The sequence below is a fragment of the Geotrypetes seraphini genome, chromosome 1, assembly GCF_902459505.1.
Source record: "Geotrypetes seraphini chromosome 1, aGeoSer1.1, whole genome shotgun sequence".
In the NCBI taxonomy this organism is placed as follows: domain Eukaryota; kingdom Metazoa; phylum Chordata; class Amphibia; order Gymnophiona; family Dermophiidae; genus Geotrypetes; species Geotrypetes seraphini.
Window position 1 is genome coordinate 235,062,404 of NC_047084.1, and position 12,891 is coordinate 235,075,294.

The window sequence follows — 12,891 nt, forward strand, 5'->3', positions numbered from 1 at the left end:
GTCGATCTAAATATAAGTCAAGACCCCCACTTTCCCCCCAAAGGAGGAAAAATGTTGGGCAGCTTAATATTCAAGTGCCCTGCCCTGTTAAGCTCTGTACTCAGCCCCGTCTCTGCCATGCTCTGTACCCAGCCCCCTCCCCTCCCTCCCTCCCTCCCCCCTGTCAGGCTCTGCACCCAGCCCCTTCCCTCCCTCCTCCCTGTCAGGATCTGTACCCAGCCCCCTTCTCTCCAGTGGCGTAGTGAGGGTGACTAGGGCCCGAGGTGGTGGCACCCCTCTCCCACCCTCTTCCCAGTCCCCTGCCGCACATGCGCACCCGTGTCCCTTCCCTGTACCTTTTTAACTTTGACATGAGCAACAAAGAACTTGCTGCTCGCGTCAGCTTTGGAGCTCTCTCTCTGGTGTCACTTCCTCCTGTAAGTGACATCAGAGAAAGCGTCAAAGCTGATGCGAGCAGAAAGTTTGTTGCTGCTCACACCAGAGTTAAAAAGGTATGGGGAAGCGGTGCAGGTGCACACACGTGGCAGGGGGAGAAATGGGAGTGGGCAGAGAGAAGGAGGGATGCCAGCGCCCTGAGGAAGACTGTGCCCAGGGCAGACCGCCCCATTACACCCCTTTACTACATTACTGATTTAATTTTTATTTGAGCTCAGGTTGAAATTAATTCCTGATTCTCTACTACTTAGTAGCATATATTTTTTTAAAGGATGATAAAACACATTAACATTCACTTGTCCTTGATTTTTTTCTATTCAGCTGCTGTGATGTGGCCTACCATGGCATAAAATGCATCATGTTTTTCATTCAAAAATGCTAAAATAAACAGTATAGCCACATTACACTGAGATAATAAAAAGTATCATTAGAGATATTCAGATTCCAACTTTGTAAATCCCCACAATAACCAATTAAATGAAAATGACTTAGTTCAGCAATAAGGAGAAATACCTACATTGTCATTACTATTTTGCTTCCTTTTATTCTCTAACCCCACTGGATTTTCAGGCATCATAGGCCTTGGTGAAATTATTTGCCTATTAGCTAGCATAATGCAGTTCTGCTGAATCAGATACCCTGTGCCTCAGGTTCAGCTATAATTGGTGTCAAAGATTCTAAGAATTCAAGGTGCTCCAGTTTACCAGTAGATAGAGAAATAAAACAAGTAATTGAGTTCAAACTCTTCAAAATCTTGATTCATAGGTGCCAGCTCTGTGGGTGCTGTGGGTGCTAGAGTACCCCCAATATTTTTTTTGGAACAGAGCTGAAATCTTCCTGATGAAGAGCTGCAGTAGGCAATACAATTGAACACTCTCCTCCTTTCTCTTTTTCTTCTCTTTTATTGTAGTGACAAGCTGTGATTTAAGTTATAAAACTTTCACCCAGCAGTCAAATGGCATGGGGGCCTCTCTCTTTAGCAGCATTCAAGTTTGGGATTCTCAGAGGGAATCTAGCATTTTCTGGCCTTAAGATGGCAGGCTCCTATTAATTGCCAGCAGAGAGCTTGCATGAAACAGTAAATAGGGCACTGCTTTTAGTGACTGGGTTGCACCCACACAGTCATTAAAGTACTTTCTATAAAAATGCACACATCAACAAGTATACATAATTCTACATACAACCAGTGTAATTTTAAAGCAAGTAGTTTCTGTACTGTTCACATTTTCAGAACAAGAATATTCATTTTCTTTGAGGCACTTTTTGCTTTTCGTAGATTAAGAATTGATGTTATCAAAAACAGTGATCTTTATAAAAATATAAAAAAATCTGCATTCTGCCTTGTTTTCTGACTCATATCTATGTAGAAACAAAGTCCAGAAATCTACCTTGTCTGTCCAATTTTCCTGCCTACTACAATGCCTTAGAGCTCTTGTTATGCCCTCTGAATAGAAAGTAATTAAAATGTAATGACATTATTCAGGTCATCTTCATCTTGTTCTTTCTATTGTCTTTTCTGTGTCTGATTTTCCAGTACAGTCAAATATTTCTGTATGGAAATATGTGATGCATTTTATTTACATATATTTTCCAAAATGTATATACCCAAAGATCTTTGAATTGAGTTAAAACACTACACATTGAATGTATTTTTTTCTCAAACTCAACTCATGAAGAACCTCATACTGATAAACACGCAACACCATCTACATACAAACATTGGGTGTCGTACTTCGGTCATTCCCAAAAGTCATCCTCACCAAAGAATTCTCCCACACTATTAATAGTGGCATAATATTGGCTGCAGCTAGAGAGGGGGGTGCTAGAGAGCACCACACGGTATGGGCGCCTGAAACCAGAGCTCCAGCGTGAATCCTGTATAGGTCTCAATATTATCATTATTTTTCAAGTGTGGGTTATCAAACTACGACTATCTTGTTGCGGAAAACCATGGCTACAGCCAAATCCAGAAAGCGGCACAATACTGATCCGGTATCATCAGCTAAAACTACTCAGAAAATTGATGACAACTCAGCTGGCACACTCCTGGAGGAAATGCGTGGGCTGCGCACGCTTATGACTGAGATGAAGAGCGATTTTGAGGAGATAAAAACTGAGTTTGCCACATATAGTGCTGAACTTACTGATTTAAACCAGCGAATGTAAAGAGCGGAGTCCAAAATTGCAGTTAACAAAGAAAATGTTAGTACCCTTCAGCATCAGGTGAAATGAATTGAGCATTTGGAGGACAAATTGGAAGACGCCAACAACTGTGCATGGCGGAGTAATTTTAATTCAAAAATTTTTTTTATTGAGTTTAGTATAGAAAGTACAATAAATGTTAACCAAGCAATCCTGGGGTTGCCGGAAGCATGTGAGGGCCGAGACATGTTAAAATTTTTGGAAACATGCTGCCGAAATTACTAGGCCTTGACTTTCCTCAGCCCTTTGAAATTGAGAGGGCGCACAGGGTGCCTGCAAATATCATCACTACTAACAAATACCCACGTGCAGTGGTTGTTAAATTTTTAAGATACACCCAGGTTATTGACATTATGCAGAAGGCTCGCCTGAACAGTCCGATCAAATTTGAGGGGCATGCGTTATTATTCGTACCCGACTTAAACAAACAGCTAAGTCGCACAAACAATTATTGGAATACTGACCAAAACTGAAATCCTTGGGTGCAAAGTTTGGGATGTTATACCCTGTGAAAATGAGAGTCACTTATAACAACTGTACCAAAGACTTCACTAAGCCCATGGAGCTTGCTGACTATCTGGAAAAACTGTCACCCACCAAGATAGACAGCACCTGATGCTTTGCCCTTATTTTCTATACATGCTATAACTGTAGCTACTTGCTAGTGATCTTTCAGCATATTATGTGATGTTGGTTGTTAATGCTATTTCTTTCTTATCTCCTGATATGCTGTTCTTATGCGAATTGCTCTCTATATATGTACTAATCTTTAAGCCCGTTACATTAACAGGTGCTAGAATAGATGTGTGTGTCTGTTTTTCTTTCTTTCCTCAGCTGTCCACCACCACCCCTTGCCTGCTCCCCCTGTCCAGCAGCAGCCCTTCTCCCTTCATTTTACCTCCCCTGTGTCCAGTAGCACCTCTTCCCTGCTCCCCCTGTCCAGCACTAGGCCTTCTTCCTTCCTTTTACCTCGCCCCCTGTCCAGCAGCACCACTTACCTGATCCGCCTGTCCAGTAGTACCCCTTCTCCTTTCCCTGCTCTCCCTGTCCAGCATCTGCTAACCCAGGCTGGTCTTTCAAAAGTGGTGTAGGCACTTTAAAGCACATGATCTTTCACTGTCCTCCGATAAAAGGTTATTGGGGAAAAGTATGGAAAACTATTAACACAGTCACTGGAATTGAGGAGCACATTTCATTGGCTATTATAGTATTTGGTCAATATGGATTGTCTATGAAAATTTCTGATGATCTAGGTAGACTTCTTAGATGCCTTCTACTCATTACACTCAAGACCATATTAGCTAATTGGAAAAATAGCCATAACCGCTCTTACAATTCATGGTGGAATAATGTTTGCATGATATCTAAGTTTTAACGTATTTATGCTGAGAAATGTGGGCATGTATATACTTATGATAGAGTATAGGCACCCTTGAAGAACTATTGTGAATTTAATTGATTCTTGCAATTTGAGATTGGTAATACCTATCTTTTGGTATTTTTACCATTTACATTGGGTATAGCGAAGTTTATATGGGCTGTCATCTGATATGTTTTGTTTTATTTTAACAGTAACATAGTAAACATAGTAACAGTAACATAGCAGATAAAGACCCGAATGGTCCATCCAGTCTGCCCAACCTGATTCAATTTAAATTTTTAAATTTTTTTCTTAGCTATTTCTGGGCAAGAATCCAAAGCTCTACCCGGTACTGTGCTTGGGTTCCAACTGCTGAAATCTCTGTTAAACCTACTCCAGCCCATCTACACCCTCCCAGCCACTGAAGCCCTCCCCAGCCCATCCCCCACCAAATGGCCATACACAGACACAGACCGTGCAAGTCTGCCCAGTACTGACCTTAGTTCAATATTTAATATTATTTTCTGATTCTAGATCCTCACGTGTTCATCCCACGGTTTTTTGAACTCAGTCACAGTTTTACTCTCCACCACCTCTTTCGGGAGCGCATTCCAGGCATCCACCACCCTCTCCGTAAAGTAGAATTTCCTAACATTTGCCTTTGAATCTACCACCCCTCAACCTCAAATTATGTCCTCTGGTTTTACCATTTTCCTTTTTCTGGAAAAGATTTTGTTCTACATTAATACCCTTAAAGTATTTGAACGCCTGAATCATATCTCCCCTGTCCCTCCTTTCCTCTAGGGTATACATATTCAGGGCTTCCAGTCTCTCCTCATATGTCTTCTGGCGCAAGCCTCCTATCATTTTCGTTGTATGTTTTGAACAAATTGTCTGACTTGACTACTCATTGACAAAATCTGTTTTGCATAATATGTATTTTATTCAATTTGTACAATGAAAATATTGAACTTAAAAAAAAAACAACATTAAGCTTCCTTATATGAAACAAATTGTTAATACACAACAACCATAGACATTTTCCAATCTGACGGATTGATTCACTGGATCTATTCAGTGACAAAACTAGCTCTAATATCAACATAATCCTTCCTCTTATTTTGGTGTCATCAAACCATACCTTAACTTGTGGCGGTTGTCACTGCTCCCCCAAAATAGTTGCAGCCTACTATCCCACCAAACAACTCTCCAATAAATTTTGTATAACGCTCAAAAAATATTTACCCCAATAACCAATAAGTGTACTCCATAAGGTCAAAATAAGCCAGGACAATCTGTGGAAATAAGATCATTTATTTATTTTCTGCATATCCCACAAGTCTATGTGGATTACAAATTATCCAGGTACTCAAGCATTTTTCCCTATCTGTCCTGGTGGGCTCAAACTGTATCTAATGTACCTGGGGCACTGGGAGATTAAAGGGCAAATTCTATAAGAAGCGCCCAAAAGGTAGGCGCCTAATTAGGCACTGTTCAGCGCAATTCAAGTAAAATTGGGTGTTGTTTAGTGAATCGCGCTGAGTGGCACCTATTTGGGCACCTATTTTGAAGGTGCCCAATAAATAGGCCGGTTCTAGGCACAACTAAAAGTTAGACGCCCATGCGAGCACTTAAGCGAGTCTCGAAGAAGGCGCCTAACACATAGCTATGCCCATACCTAACATGCATAGTGCCTATTTTTTTGAAGGCTGCCTAAATTTTTAGAGGCGCCTTGTTACAGAATTGCGCTTTCTTGATAGGCGCCTATGTTTCAATCAGTGCTGATTAAAAAGCCTAATTGAGCTTGTTATTCAATTTAGATAGGCACCTATCTAAGTGGGCGCCTCTGAAATAGGTGCCTAACTTTAGGCGCTGGTTACAGAATTTGGGCCTAAGTGACTTGTCAAAAAAAAAAAAAAAAAAAAAAAAATATATATATATATATATATATATATAGGAAAGAAGAGAGAAAAAATCTATTTCTGCAAAAAATACCTCTCTTTAATGCTTCTTTGTATATTGTTTTATTTGGAGGAAATGGCAACAAAAGCTCTTCTCCACAACTGTGTCTCAAATGTGCTGTTAATTATTTAAAAGGGGAAGGAGCCTCAGATCCCCGTGCGTTGTGAAGTATGTTAACTGAACAACTGCACTAGAAAGGGAAAATACAGTGGTACCTTGGATTACGAGCATAATCCATTCCAGGAGCATGCTCGTAATCCAAAATGCTCGTTTATCAAAGTGAGTTTCCTCATAGGAAATAATGGAAACTCGCTTTGATGCGTTCCCCCCCCCCCCCGAGAACCGGCATTGCTCCCCTCGAAGGCCCCCCCTGCGATCAAGCACCCCCCCTGTGATCCAGCACCCCCCCCTGCCTTGAACCGGCACCCCCCCGCCACGATCTGACTCCCCCGATACAATTGGGCACCCCCCGCCACAATCTGACCCCCCCCGACACGATCCGACATCTCCCCCGACACAATTGGGCACCCCCCCGCCGCTTCTTACCCTCATCTGGGCACTCTTGAAGATCGGACTCCTCGTCTGCTGGGCCTTGAGCATGCTCAGATGCTCAAGGCCCAGCAGACAAGGGCCGATCTTCAAGAGTGCCCAGATGAGGGTAAGAAGCGGCGGGGGGGAGGGGTGCCCAATTGTGTTGGGGGGGATGTCGGATCGTGTCGGGGGGGTGCCCAATCGTCTCGGTGCACTCGTAAACCGAGGTACCACTGTACCTCACTGGCTCCACTCCCCCTCCTGCCTGATGTAAATCGTTCAATCCTAGCTCTTAATATGTTATACGCTTAAAAACATTTCACTTCAAGAACAAAAGAATAATGCAAAGAACTTAGCTTAGGCAGGGCTTCAATTATGTGCTGCAGGCAAATTAGTCCTTCTGCTGTCTTTGCCGGTCCACTTTTGCCAATGGAAGCTAGCTGGCGTTTCGCTGTGTAGCTGAGTCAGGGCAATGGACTTTTACAAAATACCAGAAACAGAATGGTTAGAACAGAAGTGAGGGAGAAACAATCATCCCCATTTCTCCAGCTTACCTCGGCGTTATTTGTCACGCTCATGCAGGCAAAGATGGCCGCTGCTGCAGGCTGCTCTCTTAAATAATGTCTGACGTTTCAGATGTTAGCACGCTGACGGCTGATCTTACACTGCCGGCCACACTCAATAGATATCGAATGTCTTGAAAAGTTAGAGTCATAACTAGTAAACTCTTTGTCCTTAGATATCATCACTGGCATGAAAAAACTTCACACATAGATGATACAGACGATGATCATGATACAGATGGCTTAGGGTACAGTGCAGTCCCGGCTGTCTGTGTGTGAAGTCTGTTTTCTCCACTTTTTTTGTATGCTTATTATTTTTTGTCAGCTCTATTTTTTTGACTGGATGACTGGGAAACCCTGAAAAACATAATCACAGTGTGCAGTGTCCTTTTTTTGGTTGCAGTTAAAACATGAACCACAGCAATATTATGAGAAAAAATAACCACGTTCCAAGCTCCAGAGCCACTCATACAGGAAACAGTTCCTGAAGTTCAATATTAGAATACAAACCCTGCACCTTTCAGCAATCAGGCCACTCTTGTGCACACTATGCACCCCCAAAGTACACCCCAAAGCCAATCTTGCCTGATGCGTCAGTAGACAAATACAAATCTACATTTAATACCAAGGGCTACTGCCACCCCATTAAACAAGGCTAAAAAGGAATGCCAGAGTTGTAAATCTTCCCGTATCTCCCACGTCAACCACACTTTAAAATGTGGCTGATGCAAACCCACAGATAACAATGTCAAGCAGCGAGAAAATACCCATCCCATAGGAATTATTCGAGTTCCAAAATTAAAGTGACCCACCAGCAACTGAATTTTTCAAACTCAACTTATGCTTCTGACAGGCAGATGAAATAGCATCCAACAATGCCTGAACCTTTGCCGCTGGGAAAAAGAGTTCCATCCTCACAGAATCTAATTCAATACCTAGGAAGAGATCCTTCACATTTTTCCTGTGCCAGTGGAATCCCAACTCAGCAGCAATAGCTTGAAAGGCAGACATCAAACCCATGATTAGGCAGGAACCCCAGTGAATAGAAAATCATCTAAATAATGAACCACAGAATCTATCCCACTGACTTGTACTACCACCCAATGGAAAAAGGTAGTAAAAGCTTAGAAATAAGTGCAAGAAATTCAGTACCCCATGGGCATAAATTTATCAAAGTAATCTAATCTAATCTATTGTTTATATACTGGGTCATCTCCCATTGGAGCTCGACTCGGTTCACATGTAATTAGCAGAAAACATAGGAGAAGGAAGAACTCATTAAAAACTAAAGTACATAAGGAAAGCATAAGAAAAATAACTATAATATTATCATTTCACTGAGATTGTAGTTAAACCATTTAAAAATTGCGATAACAACAAAGTTTTCATGAATTTACGATATAATTGCAGCTGTCCTAAAAGCCTAATGGAGTCAGGAAGTAAAACTGCCCAGACATATCTAAAAGCAGCTTAGGCCTTTTGATTGCCGCTGTGTGCCCAGAGTGAAAAGGGGCAGTTTTGAGGAGTAGTTAGGGTGGGAGATAGGTGGGATGTGGGCCGACCTAGACTTACCCCCTGCACTAAGCGTTTTTGCAAGTGTTAACCGCTAACACGTCCATAGACTAAAGACTCCTTTTACTAATGTGCACTATGCTTTTTAGTGTGCACTAAATATTAGCACGCGCTAACAATGCGCTAAACGGTAATGCGTGAATGTTAGTCTATGGACACATTAGCGGTTAGTGTGCGCTAAAACGCTTAGCGCACCTTTGTAAAACAGGGGGCAACATGCATGTGTTAGCTAATATTTAGTGCGTGCTAAAAAACATAGCATACCTTAGTAAAAGGAGCCCTAAGTCATCCTGCAGCAATAATCAAAAGTTTAACAAGTTGCCTGGACAAAACCTATAAATTTTGAGCTATACAAAGTCAAAACAGCTATAAGTTCTGGATCAGGCCGCTGAGCTGATTGTGGCTGCCGTGATCAGCTCAGCATCCTAGGCAACCCGCCCCCCTGCTCCTGCAACAATTGTGGCAGGAGGGATGCCCAGTCCCTCCTGCCCGCACCCGCTGTGACCTCCCCACAATGATGGTGGCAGGAGGGATGCCTACTTTTGCCTATTCCTGCCTACCATGACCCCCCACCCAAAAAAAAAAAAAAAAGTTCACCGGCAGGAGAGATATAGCTCTTTAGGCAGGTGGAAAGGAACTTCCCTCCTGCCGTTTTCTGATCCAAAGGTACAGGGCGTTCAGGGATATGGGAAGGGGACCCAGGAATGTTGGGGGGATGTGTGGTGGGTTCAGATATGTTAGGGGATGTCAGCAGGGCAGGATTAACCAATAGGCCAAGTAGACACGTGCCTAAGGCCCGAAATGGTCAGGGGAGCCCGATGAAGGAGGGCATCAACATTGTTTTTTCCAAACAGTGATGGGCCCCTCCAGCAACAATCGGCCCCCCATCGATGGAAAGTAAGACAAGCAAGCAACGAAGGTAAGAAAGGCAATGGGAACTATAACTGTGCAAGCGGTGCTGCTTGCCCAAACCTTCCCTCTGACGCAGCTTCCTGTTTCCGTCTGGGCACATGGTGGGGTGGGGCAGGACAGGAGGCTCAGTGTACTTGTGTGCCTAGGGGTCCTCAACGAATTAATCCTGCCCTGGATGTCAGAAGAGGTCTGGGATATTAGGGGGATGTCATAAGAACATAAGAATTGCCGCTGCTGGGTCAGACCAGTGGTCCATCGTGCCCAGCAGTCCGCTCACGTGGCAGTCCCCAGGTCAAAGACTAGTACCCTTGAGATGTGGGGAATGTCAGGGGTTGTCGGGAGAGGTCCAAGATGTCAGGGGGATGTGAGGGGATGTGGGGGGAAGTCCTTTCATAAGTACAGAATCTCATTGCATTCTAACTACAGTTTTGTACTAGTTTTAACCTTTAAAACTTTCGTTTTGAGAATAAATCACTAACTCCAACTATGATAATCTCCATAATTAATATTCAGCCAATATATTTCAATATTAAACTTGAACATATATAAGTATAACCTTACTAGGTCAGACTAATGGTCCATCAATCCCAGTAGCCCGTTCTCAAGGTGGTCAATCCAGGTCACTAGTACCTGGCCAAAACCCAAGGTGTAGCAATATTCCATGCTACCGATATAGGGCAAGCAGTGGCTTCCTCCCATGTCTTTCTCAATAACAGACTATGGACCTTTCCTCCAGGAACTTGCCCAAACCTTTCTTAAAACCAGCTACGCTATCTGCTCTTACCACATCCTCTGGCAACGCGTTCCAGAGCTTAACTAGACTCTGAGTGAAAAAAAATTTCCTTCAATTGGTTTTAAAAGTATTTCACTGTAACTTCATCGAGTGTCCCCTAGCCTTTGTAATTTTTGACGATGTAAAAAATCGATCCACTTGTACTCGTTCTACTCCACTCAGGATTTTGTAGACTTCAATCAAATCTCCCCTCAGCTGTCTCTTTTCCAAGCTGAAGAGCCCTAACCATTTTAGCCTTTCCTCATACTAGAGTAGTTCCATCCACTTTACCATCTTGGGCGCTCTTCTGTGAACCTTTTCTAGTGCCACTATATCTTTCTTTAGATAAGGAGACCAGAATTGATTGCAATGCTCCAGATGAGGTCACACCATGGAGTGATATAGGGGCATTATAACATTCTTTGTCTTGTTAACCATCCCTTTTTTAATAATTCCTAGCATTCTATTTGCTTTTCTGGCCGCCACCACACATTGGGATGAAGATTTAATTGTCTACGATGACACCCAGATCCTTTTCTTGGGCGCTAATCCCCAAGGTGGACCCCAGCATCCAGTAACTGTGATTCAGGTTATTCTTCCAAATGCAGGAATTACAGTTCAGTTCCTAAACAATATGTGCCATTTTAAATTGACAGAAACACTCTAGCAGTGCAGCAAATATACAGCACTGCTCAGGAGAACCAAAACACCTCTACTGGACATTTAAAATACATTTTTAAGCTTTGAATTTTGTGTTTTACTTTCATATGTAGGAGCCCAACCCTAGGCATCAACAAAGGTTTGGGCTTTTCCTGATGGGCCAAACTTTCTTCTCCGGCCCTGCCCTTCAGCTCCAGCCTGGTTGCATTAAGCCAGGGGTGTCCAATGTCGGTCCTCGAAGGCCGCAATCCAGTCGGGTTTTCAGGATTTCCCCAATGAATATGCATGAGATCTATTAGCATACAATGAAAGCAGTGCATGCAAATAGATCTCATGTATATTCATTGGGGAAATCCTGAAAATCCGACTGGACTGCGGCCCTCGAGGACCGACATTGGACACCCCTGCATTAAGCTGTTTTAGAGCTCTAAATCATGTTATTTGCCCCTTAAAAATGGTCTAACACAACTCAATTAAGTCTCCACATGGCACATAGCAATGAGATATAAAATGTGGAATTGCAAGTAAAGCAACTCATTATTATGTAGACCAAGGGTGTCAAATGTCAGTCCTCAAGGGCAGCAATACAGTCGGGTTTTCAGGATTTTCCCAATGAATATGCATGAGATCTATTTGCATGCACTGCTTTCATTGTATGCTAATAGATCTCATGCATATTCATTGGGGAAATCCTGAAAACCCAATTTGATTGCGGACCGAAATTTGACACCCCAAATCACAATAGAGTTGGAAAAAGAACCTCAGGATGCATTTTAAAGGGGCTGTGATGCTGTTCCTATCACCCCTCCGCTGATGATCACCCCGCACTTTGATTTGAAGCCCTTGATCTCCAGACCCCTGATATCCCCACATGAAAATGAGGCCCCAGATCTCCAGCCCCTCTGAATGTAACTGCCCCTTCAGACCACCACCTGCCAAAAATTCTCCCAACCCTAAGGGCCTACCAAGCAGTACTAGTGATCTAGTACAGTGTTCTTCAACATGGATCGGTGCCAGTCACAGAAATTTCCTGCTGGTCTACAGGGCCGGCATGTGCATCAGGCCCAAAACAGTGTTCTTCAATCGCCAGTCCACAGTGCGATATTATCTTTGAGCCGGCTCCCTCTTCCTCACTGATTCAGTGCACAAAGCCACAGGCAGCAGCTCCTACGTGCGTTCTGCCTTCTCTCTGATGTCACAACATCAGAGGGAAGGCTTCCAGATGAGGTGCGGGACATGCAAGGAGCCACTGCCCGCACCTTTGTGCACTGCATTAGTGAGGAAGAGGGAGCCAGCCTGAAGATAACACTGGGGGCAGCATAAAATGGTCAGGTGGGAGCAGGTCAGAAGGTAAGGCATAGCATAGAAGGAGGGAGACAACGAAGGTAGGGGGAATTATTTTATTTTTGAATTTAGTGATTGAATTATGTCAATTTTGAGAATCTACATCTGCTGTCAGTGTGCTTTGTGTAGTTTAATTTTGTGGTTAACCATTATGTGTTGTTAATAAGATTATATTGTGTGTATCTATGAAAAATGAATTACAAAAATAGTGTTGCAATTAGTACTATTATGGGGGCAGGGTCTGAGGTGGAGATTGGGTAGAGATGGGTGGGTTCTGGCCCACGACTTAGCTCAGTGTTCTTCAACCGCCGGTCCGCAGACCAATGCCGGTCCACAAAATAATTATTTCACTTCTACCGGTCCATAGGTGTAAAAAGGTGAAGAACACTGATCTAGTAGGTCCTCGGGCAGAAACAATCCCTAGTCATTTTTGCTCTGGCCAGCATTGTCTGTCAAAATAGCACCTCATAGGTAGTCTCACAGTACCACCACTAGGGTCACCATTTTAAAAGATGACATTAGCAAAGGCAGGAACAACTGGAGAACTCTTCTGCTTAAGGACCCATTAGACCAGGGGT